The sequence below is a fragment of the Balaenoptera borealis genome, assembly GCF_965194805.1.
Source record: "Balaenoptera borealis genome assembly, chromosome: X".
In the NCBI taxonomy this organism is placed as follows: domain Eukaryota; kingdom Metazoa; phylum Chordata; class Mammalia; order Artiodactyla; family Balaenopteridae; genus Balaenoptera; species Balaenoptera borealis.
In genome coordinates, this window is record NC_138881.1 from 54,399,335 (window position 1) to 54,414,993 (window position 15,659).

Sequence of the window (15,659 nt, forward strand, 5' to 3'; positions counted from 1 at the left end):
TCTTGGTTGTGGGTTTTTGCCTTTCATCACTTTAAATATGTCCTGCCACTCCCTTCTGGCTTGCAGAGTTTCTGCTGAAAGATCAGCTGTTAACCTTTTGGGGATTCCCCTGTGTGTTTTTTGTTGTTTTTCCCTTGCTGCTTTTAATATGTTTTCTTTGTATTTAATTTTTGATAGTTTGATTCATATGTGTCTTGGCGTGTTTCTCCTTGGATTTATCCTGTATGGGACTCTCTGTGCTTCCTCAACTTGATTAACTATTTCCTTTCCCATATTAGGGAAGTTTTCAACTATAATCTCTTCAAATATTTTCTCAGTCCCTTTCTTTTTCTCTTCTTCTTCTGGGACCCCTATCATTCGAATGTTGGTGCATTTAATGTTGTCCCAGAGGTCTCTGAGACTGTCCTCAGTTCTTTTCATTCTTTTTTCTTTATTCTGCTCTGCAGTAGTTATTTCCACTATTTTATCTTCCAGGTCACTTACCCGTTCTTCTGCCTCAGTTATTCTGCTATTGATCCCTTCTAGAGTATTTTTAATTTCATTTATTGTGTTGCTCATCATTGTTTGTTTCCTCTTTAGTTCTTCTATGTCCTTGTTAAATGTTTCTTGCATTTTGTCTATTCTATTTCCAAGATTTTGGATCATCTTTACTATCATTATTCTGAATTCTTTTTCAGGTAGACTGCCTATTTCCTCTTCATTTGTTAGGTCTGGTGGGTTTTTACCTTGCTCCTTCATCTGCTGTGTGTTTTCTGTCTTCTCATTTTGCTTATCTTACTGTGCTTGGGGTCTCCTTTTTGCAGGCTGCAGGTTCATAGTTCCTGATGTTTTTGGTGTCTGTCCCCAGGGTCTAAGGTTGGTTCAGTGGCTTGTGTAGGCTTCCTGGTGGAGGGTACTAGTGTCTGTGTTCTGGTGGATGAGGCTGGATCTTGTCTTTCTGGTGGGCAGGTCCACGTCTGGTGGTGTGTTTTGGGGTGTCTGTGGCCTTATTATGATTTTAGGCAGTCTCTCTGCTAATGGATGTGGCTGTGTTCCTGTCTTGCTAGTTGTTTGGAATGGGGTGTACAGCATTGTAGCTTGCTGGTCGTTGAGTGAAGCTTGGTCTTGGTGTTGAGATGGAGATCTCTGGAAGATTTTCACCGTTTGGTATTATGTGGAGCTGGGAGGTCTCTTGTGGACCAGTGTCCTGAAGTTGGCCCTCCCACCTCAGAGGCACAGCACTGACTCCTGGTTGGAGCACCAAGATCCTTTCATCCACACAGCTCAGAATAGAAGGGTGAAAAAATAGAAAGAAAGAGGATAAAATAACATAAAATAAAATAAATTTATTAAAATAAAAAATAATTATTAAGAAAAAAATTTTATAAAGAAAAAAAGTCGGATGGACAGAATCCTAGGACAAATGGTGAAAGCACAGCTATACAGACAAAATGTCACACAGAAGCATACACATACACACTCACAAAAAGGGGAAAAGGGGAAAAAATAATATATCTTGTTCCCAAAGTCCACCTCCTCAATTTAGGATGATTCGTTGTCTATTCAGGTATTCCACAGATGCAGGGTACATCAAGTTGATTGTGGAGCCTTAATCCACTGCTCCGGAGGCTGCTGGGAGAAATTTTACTTTCTCTTCCTTGTTCGCACATCTCCTGTGGTTCAGCTTTGGATTTGGACCCGTCTTTGTGTGCAGGTCGCCTGAGGGCGTCTGTTCTTTGCTCAGACAGGACGGGCTTAAAGGAGCAGCTGATTCGGGGGCTCTAGCTAACTCAGGCCAGGGGGAGGGAGGGTTCCGGTTTCGGGGCGAGCTCATGGTGGCAGAGCCGGCATGACATTGCACCAGCCTGATGCGTGCTGTACGTTCTTCTTGGGGAAGTTGTCCCTGTATCACGGGACCCTGGCAGTGGTGGGCTGCACAGGCTCCCAGGTGGGGAGGTGTGGATAGTGACTTGTGCTCACACACAGGCTTTTTGGTGGCGGCAGCAACAACCTTAGCGTCCCATGCCTGTCTCTGGGGTCCATGCTGATAACCGCAGCTCACACCCTTTTCTTTAGCTCCTTTAAGCAGCGCTCTTAATACCCTCTCTTCACACACCAGGAAGCAAAGAGGCAAGAAAACGTCTCTTGCCTCTTCAGCAGCTCCAGGCTTTTCCCTTACTCCCTCCCAGCTATCTGTGGCACACTAGCCCCCTTCAGGCTGTGTTCACGCCGACAACCCGAGTCCTCTCCCTGGGATCCGACCTCCGAAGCCCCCGCCCACCCCGACTGGTGAGCAGACAAGCCTCTCAGGCTGGTGAGTGCTGGTCGGCACCGATCCCCTGTGTGGGAATCTCTTCACTTTGCCCTCCGCACCCCTGTGGCTGCACTCTCCTCCGTGGCTCTGAAGCTTCCCCCCTCCGCCACCCGCAGTCTCCGCCCACGAAGGGACTTCCTAGTGTGTGGAAACCTTTCCTCCTTCACAGCTCCCTCCCACTGGTGCAGGTCCCCTCCCTATTCTTTTGTCTCTGTTTTTTCTTTTTTCTTTTGCCCTACCCAGGTACGTGGAGAGTTTCTTGCCTTTTGGGAGGTCTGAGTTCTTCTGCCAGTGTTCAGTGGGTGTTCTATAAGAGCAGTTCCACGTGTAGATGTATTTCTGATGTATCTGTGGGTAGGAAGGTGATCTCCACGTGTTACTCTTCTGCCATCTTCTCAAATCCCCCCTGTACCACATCTTCTTAATCGATGCCTCTGTTGATGGGCATTTAAGTTGCTTCTATGTACTGACTATTGTAAATAGTGCTGCAATAAACATTGGGGTGCATGTGTCTTTTTGAATTATGGTTTTCACGGCATATATGTCCAGTAATGGGATTTCTGGGTTATATGGCAGTTCTATATTTAGTTTTTTAAAGAACCTCCATACTGTTCTCCACAGTGGTTGTATCCATTTACATTCCCACCAGTGGGGTAAAAGGGTTCCCTTTTCTCCACACCCTTTCCAGCATTTATTCTTTGTAGATATTTTGATAATGGCCATTCTGACCAGTGTGAGGTGATACCTCATACATTTTCTTAGTTGTTTTGGGTTTGTTTTTGTGCGTCTTTTTTCTTCTTTTGTGTTTCCCACCTAAAGAATATCCTTTAGCATTTGTTGTAAAGCTGGTTTGGTGGTGCTGAATTCTCTGAGCTTTTGCTTGTCTGTAAAGCTTTAGATTTCTTCGTCAAATCTGAATGAGATCTTTGTTGGGTAGAGTAATTTTGGTTGTAGGTATTTCCCTTTCATCACTTTAAGTATGTCCTGCCATTCCCTTCTGGCCTGCAGTTTCTGTTGATAAATCAGCTGCTAACCTTATGGGTATTCCCTTGTATGTTATTTGTTGCTTTTCTCTTTGTAATTTTAATATTTTTTCTTTGTATTTAATTTTTGTTAGTTTGATTAATATGTGTTTTACCATGTTTCTCCTTTGGTTTAACCTGTATGGGACTCTCTGCACTTCCTCAACTTGCTTGACTATTTCCTTTCTCATGTTAGGGAGGTATTTGACTGTAATGTCTTCAAATATTTTCTCAGATTCTTTCTCCTTTTCTTCTTGGACCCCTATAATTCGAATGTTGGTGCGTATAATGTTGTCCCAGAGGTCTCTGAGATTGTCCTCACTTCTTTTCATTCTTTTTTCTTTATTCTGCTCCATGGCAGTTATTTCCACCATTCTATCTTCCATCTCACTTATCCGTTCTTCTGCCTCAGTTATTCTGGTATTGATTCCTTCTAGCGTATTTTTTCATTTCAGTTATTGTATTGTTCATCACTCATTGTTTGTTCTTTAATTCTTCTAGTGCCTTGTTAAACATTTCTTGTATCTTCTCTATTCGTGCCTCCATTCTATTTTCAAGATTTTCGAACGTCTTTACTATCATTACTCCGAATTCCTTTTCAAGTAGATTGCCTATTTCCTCCTCATTTATTTGGTCTTGTGTGTTTTTACCTTGATTCTATGTATGCAACACATTTCTCTGTTATCTCATTTTGTCTAACTTACTGTGTTTATGTGCTCCATTACTTGTGCGTCAGAGTCGTAATTCCTCTTTCTTGTTGTCTGTCCCCTGGTGGGTGAGGTTGGTCTAGGGGTTTGTGTAGGCTTCTTGTTGAGAGGGACTGGTGCCTGTGCTCTGGTCGGTGGAGCTGAGTCTTTTCCCTCTGATGGGCAGGGCTGCATCATATGGAGTGTTTTGTGGTGTCTGTGAGCTTATTATGAGTTTAGGCAGCTTGTCTGCTGATGGGTGGGGCTGTTTTCCTGTCTTGCTGGTTGTTCGGCAGGCATGAGGTATCCACCATTGAAGCCTGCAGGCATTTGGGTGGAACTGGGTCTTGGTGTCAAGATGAAGACCTCTGTTTGAGTGCATGCTGATTAATATTCCCTGGGCCTGGGAATTCTCTGGTGGTCCAGCATCCTAGACTCAGTGCTCCCACTCTGGAGGCCTAGGACTGACCCTTGGATGGGGAACCAAGAGCCTGCAAACTTCAGCACAGCCAGAGTAAAAAGAAGGAAAAATAAGAAAAAAAGGAAAAGAATACAGACAAATAAAACCCAAGACAAATAGCCAAAACTAAAACAAACAAAAAAAACAACACACACAAAGAGAAAGAAAACAAACAAACCCAAGACAAATGATAAAAGCAAAACCAAACAGAAAAAAGAAGCAGAAAGAAAATAAAACAGAAAAATAAAAAAAGAGAAAAAACAAAAAAAAAATGACTAACAAAAATCAGAGAACAAACAAAAGACCTCAAAAATGAAAACAATCAAGGAGTAAACTAACAGAAGCATAAAATGAAAAACAAACAAAAAGAGAAAGCAATCTAAAAAAAAGCAGAGAAAACATAAAACAAACACATAAAAATGATAAAAAGAACAAAAACAAGAAAAATAGAAAATAACAAAAAAGTAAAGTAAAAATAGAAAAATTAAAACATTAAAAAAATAAAACCATAAAAAATAAAAATACAAATTAATAAAAACAGCAACACCAACAACTGAACAAAATGAAACAAACAAATATAAAATAATGGTAATAAGAATATTTTCCTGGGGTCTCCTCTATCAGTGTCTTTGCTCCCACAGTGAGCCACTGCCAACCCCTTCCTCTCCAGAAGGCCCTCCAATACCTCTAGGTAGGTCTTTGGACCTGCTTTGGGCACTGCGGGGCCAGCTCAGACTATGACCTGGCCCAACTCCTGTATGTACTTGCCCCCAAATTCCACTGCTGCTAAAGCTAGACCCATCTCAGTTGTGGGAACACTTGTCTATTCATATATTCCACAGATGCAGGATTACCAAGCTGATCATGGGGATTTAATCCATGGCTTGTGCAGCTGCACAGAGAGATTTCTGTTCCTCTTCCTTAGTCACACCACCCCTAGGCCTCAGCTTTGGTTTTGGTCCCACTAATGCATGTGCACCACCCTTAGGTGTCTGTTCCCCACTGAGGTGTGAAGGAGTGAAAGCAGGGGCTGATTGGGGCACGCTTACTCAGGCTGAGGATGGGTACGGAGGCCACAACTTGGGTGTGCATGAAGTGCCTGCCAGGCAGATACTGGCAGGCAGTTGCAACAGACTAGGGTTCACTCTCTCTGGTGGAAGTCTCTCCCAGTTCTCACAGAGGCAGGGGCTTATGTATGGAGGTAGTGGCAGCCCTGCTCCTTGAACACCACTCAACAATGTTGCCCTGTTTCCTAGGCAGACCATTTTTTCTCTAGGGGCATTCCTGGCCACAGAGCTCTTCACTCCTGTCCCCTCTGTTGTATATATCCATGCAGCCAACTGCAGTCCTCTGCTCAGATCCACTCTCTTAACCCCATGCTTTAGCACTCAGCCCCCACCAGCACTGGTGGATTCCCATCACAGGCAGGGGTGCTCAGGGTTGATTTCCAAGGAGGTTTTGGGATGGGCAGTGATCAGGACCCTAGAGCCTACGTGGGCAGAGGAGGCCTTGGATTGAGGGGTGGGTGAGTCTGCTCAGTTTGGTGCCCTTCCCATTGCCCACAGAGGCAGAAGTTGGTGGGTGGAGAAGGAGATACAATGGTGGTGCCACCCCTTGCATGCCACTCAACAATGGCACCTTGAATCTGTGGTGTTCCAGGCTTTTCCCACAAACTTTCCTGGTTGTGGATTTCGTTGCTCCTGTCCCTTCAGGCTGTCTTTTCACAGCCAACATCTGTCCCTTCCCTGGGTCCATGCTGCAAACCCCACTTTCCTGCACCCAGTCACCCTCTGCAACTAGAGACACATGACTCAGGCTGAGGTGTGCAGGGCTGTGGCACAGACCATGCACGCAGTTCTTACTTTGTCCTGCCTTCCACAGTCCATCTGCTGCATTTTCCTTCGACTGGTGCCTGTGTTCTGGTGGATGAGGCTGGATCTTGTCTTTCTGGTGGGCAGGACTGCGTCCTAAAACTCAGAGATAGGTGCTACACTCAGCAGTAGGCAGGTTATGAATTAACTTCTCTATTGTGGCAGGGTAGCAGAACATGACCTGAGGCCTGCACTGCTCATGAGGGAACCAAGTCAGTAAGACTGTGCAAAATGGCTTGCACAGATTCCCAGGAGCTCTGACTAGGATTCCTGGTCAAGTGAGTCTAAAGGTTGTATTAAGCTTTGGGCAGGACTATACATTACATTCCCTGCCCAGTTGGGGCTGCAACACAGGCTGTAGGGATGACAAGCCTCTTTGTTTGGTAATCATATGAGACACACATGCATACCAACCTCCCTGGACAGATGAAACCACTCAGTTCTGCAGATGCAGAACAACTGCTCAGGTTCTCTGCTCAAGTGTCACTGCAATTGAGGTTGCAGTGTGGGCTACCAAGATTTTGGGGAGCTCTGGTTATGTTACCATTCTAATGTGATTCATCACTGTCTCTGTGGTGCATGCGGTGCTTCAGCCTCACACCCTTTTTGTAGGTTTTTCTCAGAAGTCCATTAATAGGTGTTAGTTGTTCTTGTAGAGAAGGGGTGGAATCAGGAATAACCAATATCACCACCTTGGTGACACCACTCTAGCCTTGTTCAATGGTGCCCAAAATGTGTTCCTCACACCAGATCCATCAGCATCACTTGGGAAGTTGTTACAAGCTACTGTTGAGTTCTTCATAGATATTAATCATTTTTTGATTTTGCAGTTTGCAAATATTTTCTCCTAGTCTGCATATTTTCTTTTTTTAAAAACATCTTTATTGGAGTATAATTGCTTTACAATAGTATGTTATTTTCTGCTTTATAACAAAGTGAATCAGCTATACATATACATATATCCCCATATCTCCTCCCTCTTGCATCTCCCTCCCTCCCTCCCATCCTTCTGAGTGGTCACAAAGCACCGAGCTGATCTTCCTGTGCTATGCAGCTGCTTCCCACAAGCTATCTATTTTACATTTGGTAGTATATATTAGTACATGCCACTCTCTCACTTAGTTCCAGCTTACCGTTTCCCCCTCCCTGTGTCCTGAAGTCCATTATCTACATCTGCATCTTTGTTCCTATCCTGCCTCTAGGTTCTTCCTAAACTTTTTTTGTTTTTTTTAGATTCCAAATATATGTGTTAGCATACGTTATTTGTTTTTCTCTTTCTGACTTACTTCACTCTATATGACAAACTCGAGGTCCATTCACCTCACTACAAATAACTCAATTTCGTTTCTTTTAATGGCTGAGTAATATTCAATTGTATGTATGTGCCACATCTTCTTTATCTGTTCATCTGTCAATGGACACTAAGGTTACTTCCATGTCCTAGCTATTGAAAGTATAGCTTCAGTGAACATTGTGGTACGTGACTCTTTTTGAATTATGGTTTTCTCAGGGTATGTGACCAGTAGTGGCATTGGTGGGTCGTATGGTAGTTCTATTTTTAGTTTTTTAAGGAACCTCCATACTGTTCTCCATAGTGGCTGTATCAATTTAAATTCCCACCAACAGTGCAAGAGGGTTCCCTTTTCTCCACACCCTCTCCAGGATTTAATGTTGGTAGATTTTTTAATGATGGCCATTCTGACTGGTGTGAGGTGATACCATATTGTAGTTGTGGTTTGCATTTCTCTAATGATTAGTGATGTTAAGCATTCTTTCATGTGTTTGTTTGCTATCTGTATATCTATCTTCTTTGGAGAAATGTCTATTTAGGTCTTCTGCCATTTTTGGATTGGGTTGTTTGTGGTTTTGATATTGAGCTGCATTAGTTGCTTGTAAATTTTGGAGATTAATCCTTTGTCAGTTGTTTCATTTGCAAATATTTTCTCCCATTCTGAAGGTTGTCTTTTGGTCTTGTTTATGGTTTCCTTTGTTGTGCAAAAGCTTTTAAGTTTCATTAGGTCCCATTTGTTTATATTTGTTTTTATTTCCATCTCTCTAATAGGTGATTCAAAAAGGATCTTGCTGTGATTTAAGTCACAGAGTGTTCTGCCTATGTTTTCCTCTAAGAGTTTTATAGTGACAGGCCTTACATTTAGGTCTTTAATCCTTTTTGAGTTTATTTTTGTGTATGATGTTAGGGAGTGCTCTAATTTCATTCTTCTACATGTAGCTGTCCAGTTCTCCCAGCACCATTTATTGAAGAGGTTGTCTTTTCTCCACTGTATATTCTTGCCTCCTTTATCAAAAATAAGGTGACCATATGTGCGTGGGCTTATCTGCTGGCTTTCTATCCTGTTCCATTGATCTATATTTCTGTTTTTGTGCCAGTACCATACTGTCTTGATTACTGTAGCTTTGTTGTATAGTCTGAAGTCAGGGAGCCTGATTCCTCCAGCTCCATTTTGCTTTCTCAAGATTGCTTTGACTATTCGAGGTCTTTTGTGTTTCCATACGAATTGTGAAAGTTTCTGTTCTCGTTCTGTGAAAAATGCCAGTGGTAGTTTGATAGGGATTGCATTGAATCTGTAGACTGCTTTGGGTAGCATACTCGTTTTCAAAATGTTGATTCTTCCAATCCAAGAACATGGTGTATCTCTCCATCTATTTGTATCATCTTTAATTTCTTTCATCAGTGTCTTACGGCTTTCTGCATAGAGGTCTTTTGTCTCCTTAGGTAGGTTTATTGCTAGGTATTTTATTCTTTTTGTTGCAGTGGTAAATGGGAGTGTTTCCTTAATTTCTCTTTCAGACTTCTCATCATTAGTGTATAGGAATGTGAGAGACTTCTGTGCATTGATTTTATATCCTGCTACTTTACCAAATTCATTTATTAGCTCTAGCAATTTTCTGGTAGCGTCTTTAGGATTCTTTATGCATAGTATCATGTCATCTGCAGTGACAGCTTTACTTCTTCTTTTCCGTTTTGGATTCCTTTTTTCTTTTTCTTCTCTGAATCCTGTGACTAATACTTCCAAAACTATGTTGAATAATACTGGTGAAAGTGGACAAACTGTGTTGATCCTGATCTTAGTGGAAATGGTTTCAATTTTTCACCATTGAGAATGATGTTGGTTGTGGGTTTGTCATATATGGCCTTTATTATGTTGAGGTATGTTCCCCCTATGCCTACTTTCTGGAGGGTTTTTATTATAAATTGGTGTTGAATTTTGTCAAAAGATTTTTCTGCATCTATTGAGATGATCATATGCGTTTTCTCCTTCAATTTGTTAATATGGTGTATCCCATTGATTGATTTACATATATTGAAGAATCCCTGCATTCCTGAGATAAACCCCAATTGATCATGGTGTATGATCCTTTTAATGTGCTATTGGATTCTGTTTGCTAGCATTTTGTTGAGGATTTTTGCATCTATGTTCATCAGTGTTATTGGCCTGTAGTTTTCTTTCTTTGAGACATATTTGTCTGATTTTGGTATCAGGGTGATGGTGTCCTCGCCGAATGACTTTGGGAGTGTTCCTCCCTGTGCTATATTTTGGAAAAGTTTGAGAAAGATAGGTGTTAGCTCTTCTCTAAGTGTTTGATAGAATTCACCTGTGAAGCCATCTGGTCCTGGGCTTTTGTTTGTTGGAAGATATTTAATTACAGTTTCAATTTCAGTGCTTGTGATTGGTCTGTGTATATTTTCTATTTCTTCCTGGTTCCGTCTCAGAAGGCTTTGCTTTTCTAAGAATGTGTTTTTTCTTCCAGGTTGTCCATTTTCTTGGCATATAGTTGCTTGTAGTAATCTCTCATGATCCTTTGTATTTCTGTAGTGTCAGTTGTTACTTCTACTTTTTCATTTCTAATTCTATTGATTTAAGTCTTCTCCCTTTTTTTCTTGATGAGTCTGGCTAATGGTTTATTAACTTTGTTTATCTTCTCATGAACCAGCTTTTAGTTTTATTCATTTTTGCTATTGTTTCCTTCATTTCTTTTTCATTTATTTCTGATCTGATCTTTATGATTTTTTCCTTCTGCTAACTTTTTGATTATTTTGTTCCTCTTTCTCTAATTGCTTTAGGTGTAAGATTAGGTTGTTTATTTGAGATGTTTCTTTTTTCTTGAGGTAGGATTGTATTGCTATATACTTCCCTCGTAGAACTGCTTTTGCTGCATCCCATAGATTTTGGGTCATCATGTTTTCATTGTCATTTATTTCTAGGTATTTTTTGATTTCCTCTTTGATTTCCTCAGTGATCTCTTGGTTATTAACTAGTGTATTGCTTACCTCAATGCATTTGTATTTTTTACAGATTTTTTTCCTGTAATTGATATCTAGTCATAGCATTGAGGTTGGAAAAGGTACTTGATATGATTTCAATTTTCTTAAATTTACCAAGGCTTGATTTGTGACTGAAGATATGATCTATCCTGGAGAATGCTCCATGAACACTTGAGAAGAAAGTGTATTGTGTTGTTTTTGGATGGAATATCCTATAAATAATAATTAAGTCCATCTTGTTTAATGTGTCATTTAAAGCTTGTGTTTCCTTACTTGTTTTCTTTTTGGATGATCTGTCCATTGGTGAAAGTGGGGTGTTAAAGTCCCCTACTATGATTGTGTTACTGTCAATTTCTCCTTTTATGGCTGTTAGCATTTGCCTTATATATTGAGGTGCTCCTATGTTGGGTGCATAAATATTTACAATTGTTATATCTTCTTCTTGGATTGATTCCCTGATCATTATGTAGTGTCCTTCTTTTTCTCTTGGAATAATCTTTATTTTAAAGTCTATTTTTTCTGATATGAGAATTGCTACTCCAGCTTTCTTTTGATTTCCATTTTCATGGAATATCTTTTTCCATCACCTCACTTTCAGTCTGTATGTGACCCTAGGTCTGAAGTTTGTCTCTTCTGGACAGCATATATATGGGTCTTGTTTTTGTATCCCTTCAGCCAGCCTATGTCTTTTGGGTGGAGCATTTAATCCATTTACATTTAAGGTAATTATCCATATGTATGTTACTATTACCATTTTCTTAACTGATTTTAGTTTGTTATTATAGGTGTTTTCCTTCTCTAGTGTTTCCTGCCTAGAGAAGTTCCTTTAGCATTTATTGTAAAGCTGGTTTTGTGGTGTTGAATTCTCTTAGCTTTTGCTTATTTGTAAAGGTTTTAATTTCTCTGTCAAATCTGAATGAGATCCTTGCTGGGTAGAGTAATCTTGGTTGTGGTTTTTTGCCTTTCATCTCTTTAAATATGTCCTGCCACTCCATTGTGGCTTGCAGAGTTTCTGCTGAAAGATCAGCTGTTAACCTTATGGGGATTCCCTTTTATATTATTTGTTATTTTCCCTTTGGTGCTTTTAATTTTTTTCTTTTATTTAATTTTTGATAGTTTGATTAATATGTGTCTTGGCGTGTTTCTCTTTGGATTTATTCTGTATAATACTCTCTGTGCTTCCTGGACTTGATTAACTATCTCCTTTCCCATATTAGGGAAGTTTTCAACTATAATTTCTTCAAATATTTTCTCAGTCCGTTTCTTTTTCTCTTCTTCTTCTGAGACCCCTATAATCTGAATGTTGGTGCGTTCAATGTTGTCCCAGAGGTCTCTGAGACTGTCCTCAATTCTTTTCTTTCTTTTTTCTTTATTCTGGTCTGCAGTAGTTATTTCCACTATTTTATCTTCCAGGTCACTTATCTGTTCTTCTGCCTTAGTTATTCTGCTATTGATTCCTTCTAGAGAATTTTTAATTTTATTTACTGTAGTTTTCATCATTTTTGTTTGCTCTTTAGGTCTTTTAGGTCCTTGTTAAACGTTTTTTTGTATTTTCTCCATTCTATTTCCGAGATTTTGGATATCTTTACTATAATTACTCTGAATTCTTTTTCAAGTAGACTGCCTATTTTCTCTTCATTTGTTTGGTCCGATGAGTTTTTAACCTTGCTCCTTCATCTGCTGTGTACTCCTCTGTCTTCTCATTTTGCTTAACTTACTGTGTTTGGGGTCTCCTTTTCGCAGGCTGCAGGTTCACAGTTCCCATTGTTTTTGGTGTCTGCCCCCAGTGGCTAAAGTTGGTTCAGTGGATTTTGTAGGCTTCCTGGTGGAGTGGACTGGTTCCTGTGTTCTGGATAATTAGTCTGAATGTTGTCTTTTTGTTGGGCAGGACCACATTCAGTGGTGTGTTTTGGGGTGTCTGTGACCTTATTATGAGTTTAGGCAGCCTCTCTGCTAATGGATGGCGCTGTGTTCCTATCTTGCTAGTTGCTTGGCATAAGCTGTCCTGCACTGTAGCTTTCTGGTCATTAAGTGGAACTGGGTATTAGCGTTGAGATGGAGATCTCTGGGAGAGCTTTTGCTATTTAATATTACATGGAGCCAGGAGGTCTCTGGTGGACTAGTTTCCTGAACTCGGCTCTCCCACCTCATAGGCACAGGCCTGACACCCAGCGGGAGCACCAAGACACTGTCAGCCACACGGTCAGGTACATGGGGCATTTCTTGCCTTTTGGGAAGTCTGAGGTCCTCTGTCAGCGTTCAGTAGGTGTTCTGTAGGAGTTGTTCCACATGTAGATGTATTTCTGATGTATTTGTGGGGAGGAAAGCGATCTCCGCATCTCACTCCTCTGCCATCTTTGAAGGTCTCAGTCCAAGCCTGCATAATTTTACTGAGGAATTCTTAAACATTGAATGATGAAATAATACCAATTCTCTACAACCTCTTCCTTATTTTCTTTTCCTCTGTGCTCAGTCTAGTTCCACCTGCTCATAGGGGGCCGTGTTCATAGGCCTCATCCCCTGCACTTTCGATCATACTTTCTTGTGAGAAATCAAGAACATGGATTTTTATTTTTTTGCTGATGTAGTCCAGCATTTGTTACAGTCCCTGGCATGTAATAGGCCCTCTGTAAGTATCTGCCAGCTGTCTTCACAGTAGCAGTGCCGATTGCAGCTCCGTCGTCCTCCCCGCCAAGGGCCTGGACTTGCGCCAGGGCTTCCAAAGGACTGGGGACAGTCTCTGGGGCTGCTGGATCAGGGTGTGCTGAGGAACCCAGGCCCCCATCATGGGAGCGCCAAAGTCGAGGGAGGCTAGGCTGGGGTGGCAGTAGCGGCATCCTGCTGCCGGTGTGAGTCCGCTCACTTCAGCTTTCCTCACAGCACCTCACGCCCGGAAGTGGAAGGTACATGTGCTGCTGCAGCGTGCACTGGGACTTCGCTCACACGCTTCCTTCCTTCAACCCGTCAGTCGGCCCCACAGGTGCCTTCCCCCACCATTGTCTCACCTGTATATTTTCTTTACATCTTTTTCACATGGTCTTACATAGAGCAAACATTTTTATTTTGATGAGATTCAATTAATCATTCTTTTCTTTTATGAATTGTGTTTTTGTTGTCAAAACTAAAAACTCTGCCTAGCCCTAGATCTCCCAAAATTTCTCCTTTGATTTTTCTCAAAGTTTTATAGTTTTACATTTACATTTGAATCCATTATCTATTTTGAGTTAATTTTTGTATAAGGTGTGAGGTATAGGTACAATTTTTTTACTTATATATTTCCCATTATTCCAGTACTATTTGTTGAAATGTTGTCTTTCCTCCGTGGAATTCATTTCATACCTTTGTCAAAAATCAGTTGAGCATACTGTATGTGTCTATTTCTGGGTACTCTATTCTTTTTTTTTTTTTTTTTAATGATTAGGCTAAGTGGCTTTATTAAAGACAGCCAAGATAACAAAGGACTTCTTAGGAGTTTGCATTATGGCCCTTCTTCTTGACAAAAGTTGGCACAATATTGACAAAGCACTGGTTGTACTGCATATGCCTCTTGGCCCAGCCCATCTTCTTCTTCTCTTGTTTGGCCACCTTGGAAGTCTGACTTCTTATTTTCCTGGCACAGGCCATGGAACCATGGACTTTACCTCCAAGCATGTGGCTAGCTACCTCCAGAGTGCTCAGAGCCTCCACCCCCCACTGGCCCTGGGTAGCCTTATCCTCTAGGGTTGTGTGTTCCAGGAGCAGGACTTGATCTTCTTAGTGATACCCTCCAATGAGGCTACATGAACTTTGATCTGGGTGACAGTCTCCTGGCCAGTCACCTCGAGAGTGTGTAGCTCCTGGGCGTGGAAAAAGAGATGCATGTTGGTGACTGAACCATGGATACCACTGCCACTAGTGTACTCTATTCTGTTCCATTGATCTACATGTCTTTTTATCCACAAATACCACACTGTTTTGAATACTCTGGCTATATATGAAACCTTAATATCAAGTAGATTGATTCGCCCTATACTTTATCCTTCTTTGTCAACATTGTTTTAGGTATTCTAGGACCATATACACTTCAGGGTAATCTTGTATATGTCTACCAGGAAACCTTCCTGGAATTATTTTAAGAATTCAATTAAGCTTATCCATCAATTTGGGGAAAAGTTATATCTTTAGTATGTTGACTTGTTCAATCCATGAATACAGTAATTTTTTTCTAAGTATTTAGGTTTTAGATTTCCTGTCATCAGGAAAATTTTGCAATTTTCAACCTACAGGTCCTGTACATATTTTGTTACATGTATACTTATGTATTATATTTTCTGTTGAGAAATTTAAATTTATTAAAATTTATTTTAATTCTGGTTTACACATATTTATTGTTAGTGTATAGAAGTGTGATTTGATTTCTTTTAGTTCACTTTGCTGTACTCATTATTTCTATTTTTTGTATATATTTTTTAAGTAGCCAGTCATATAAGGACAGTATTATTTATTTCTTTTAAAACTGTAAACCTTTTATTTTATTTTCTTGCCTTACTGTGTTGGCCAGAACTTCCAGTACTATGCTGTATAAGAGTGATGAAAGTGGTTATCTTTGCCTGATCCCCAATTTAAGAGGGAAAGCTTTCAGCATTTCATCATTAGTGTTACTTGTAAATTTTTGTAGACGCCTGTTGTCAATTTGAGGTAATTTCCCTTTCTTCATAATTTCATAGAGTTTTAATAAGGAATAGGCATTGAGCTTTTCAGATGTTTGCTACATCAAATAATATGATCATATGATGTTTCTTTTTAGGCTTTTTTTTTTTTACTGAGGTACAATTGACATAATATTATATGACTTTCATGTGTACAACAAAATGATTTGATATTTGTACATATTACAAAATGACCACAATAAATCTAGTTAATATTTGTCACCATACAGAGTTATAATTTTTTTCTCAAGATGAGAACTTTTAAGAATTACTATCTTAGCAACTTCCAAATATGCAATGCAATATTATTAATTATAATCACTGTGTTGTACATTACATCCCCATTACTTGTTT

General features: G+C 40.4%; 1 pseudogene across 1 annotated transcript; it reads right to left on the bottom strand.

The window, feature by feature from the left end:
• Nucleotides 1-1,369: 1,369 nt before the first annotated feature.
• Nucleotides 1,370-15,653, bottom strand: LOC309620409 (ubiquitin-like protein FUBI pseudogene; annotated as a pseudogene). The gene has a single exon. The product of its transcript is annotated as a ubiquitin-like protein FUBI pseudogene (transcript).
• Between the last annotated feature and the right edge of the window lie 6 nt (nucleotides 15,654-15,659).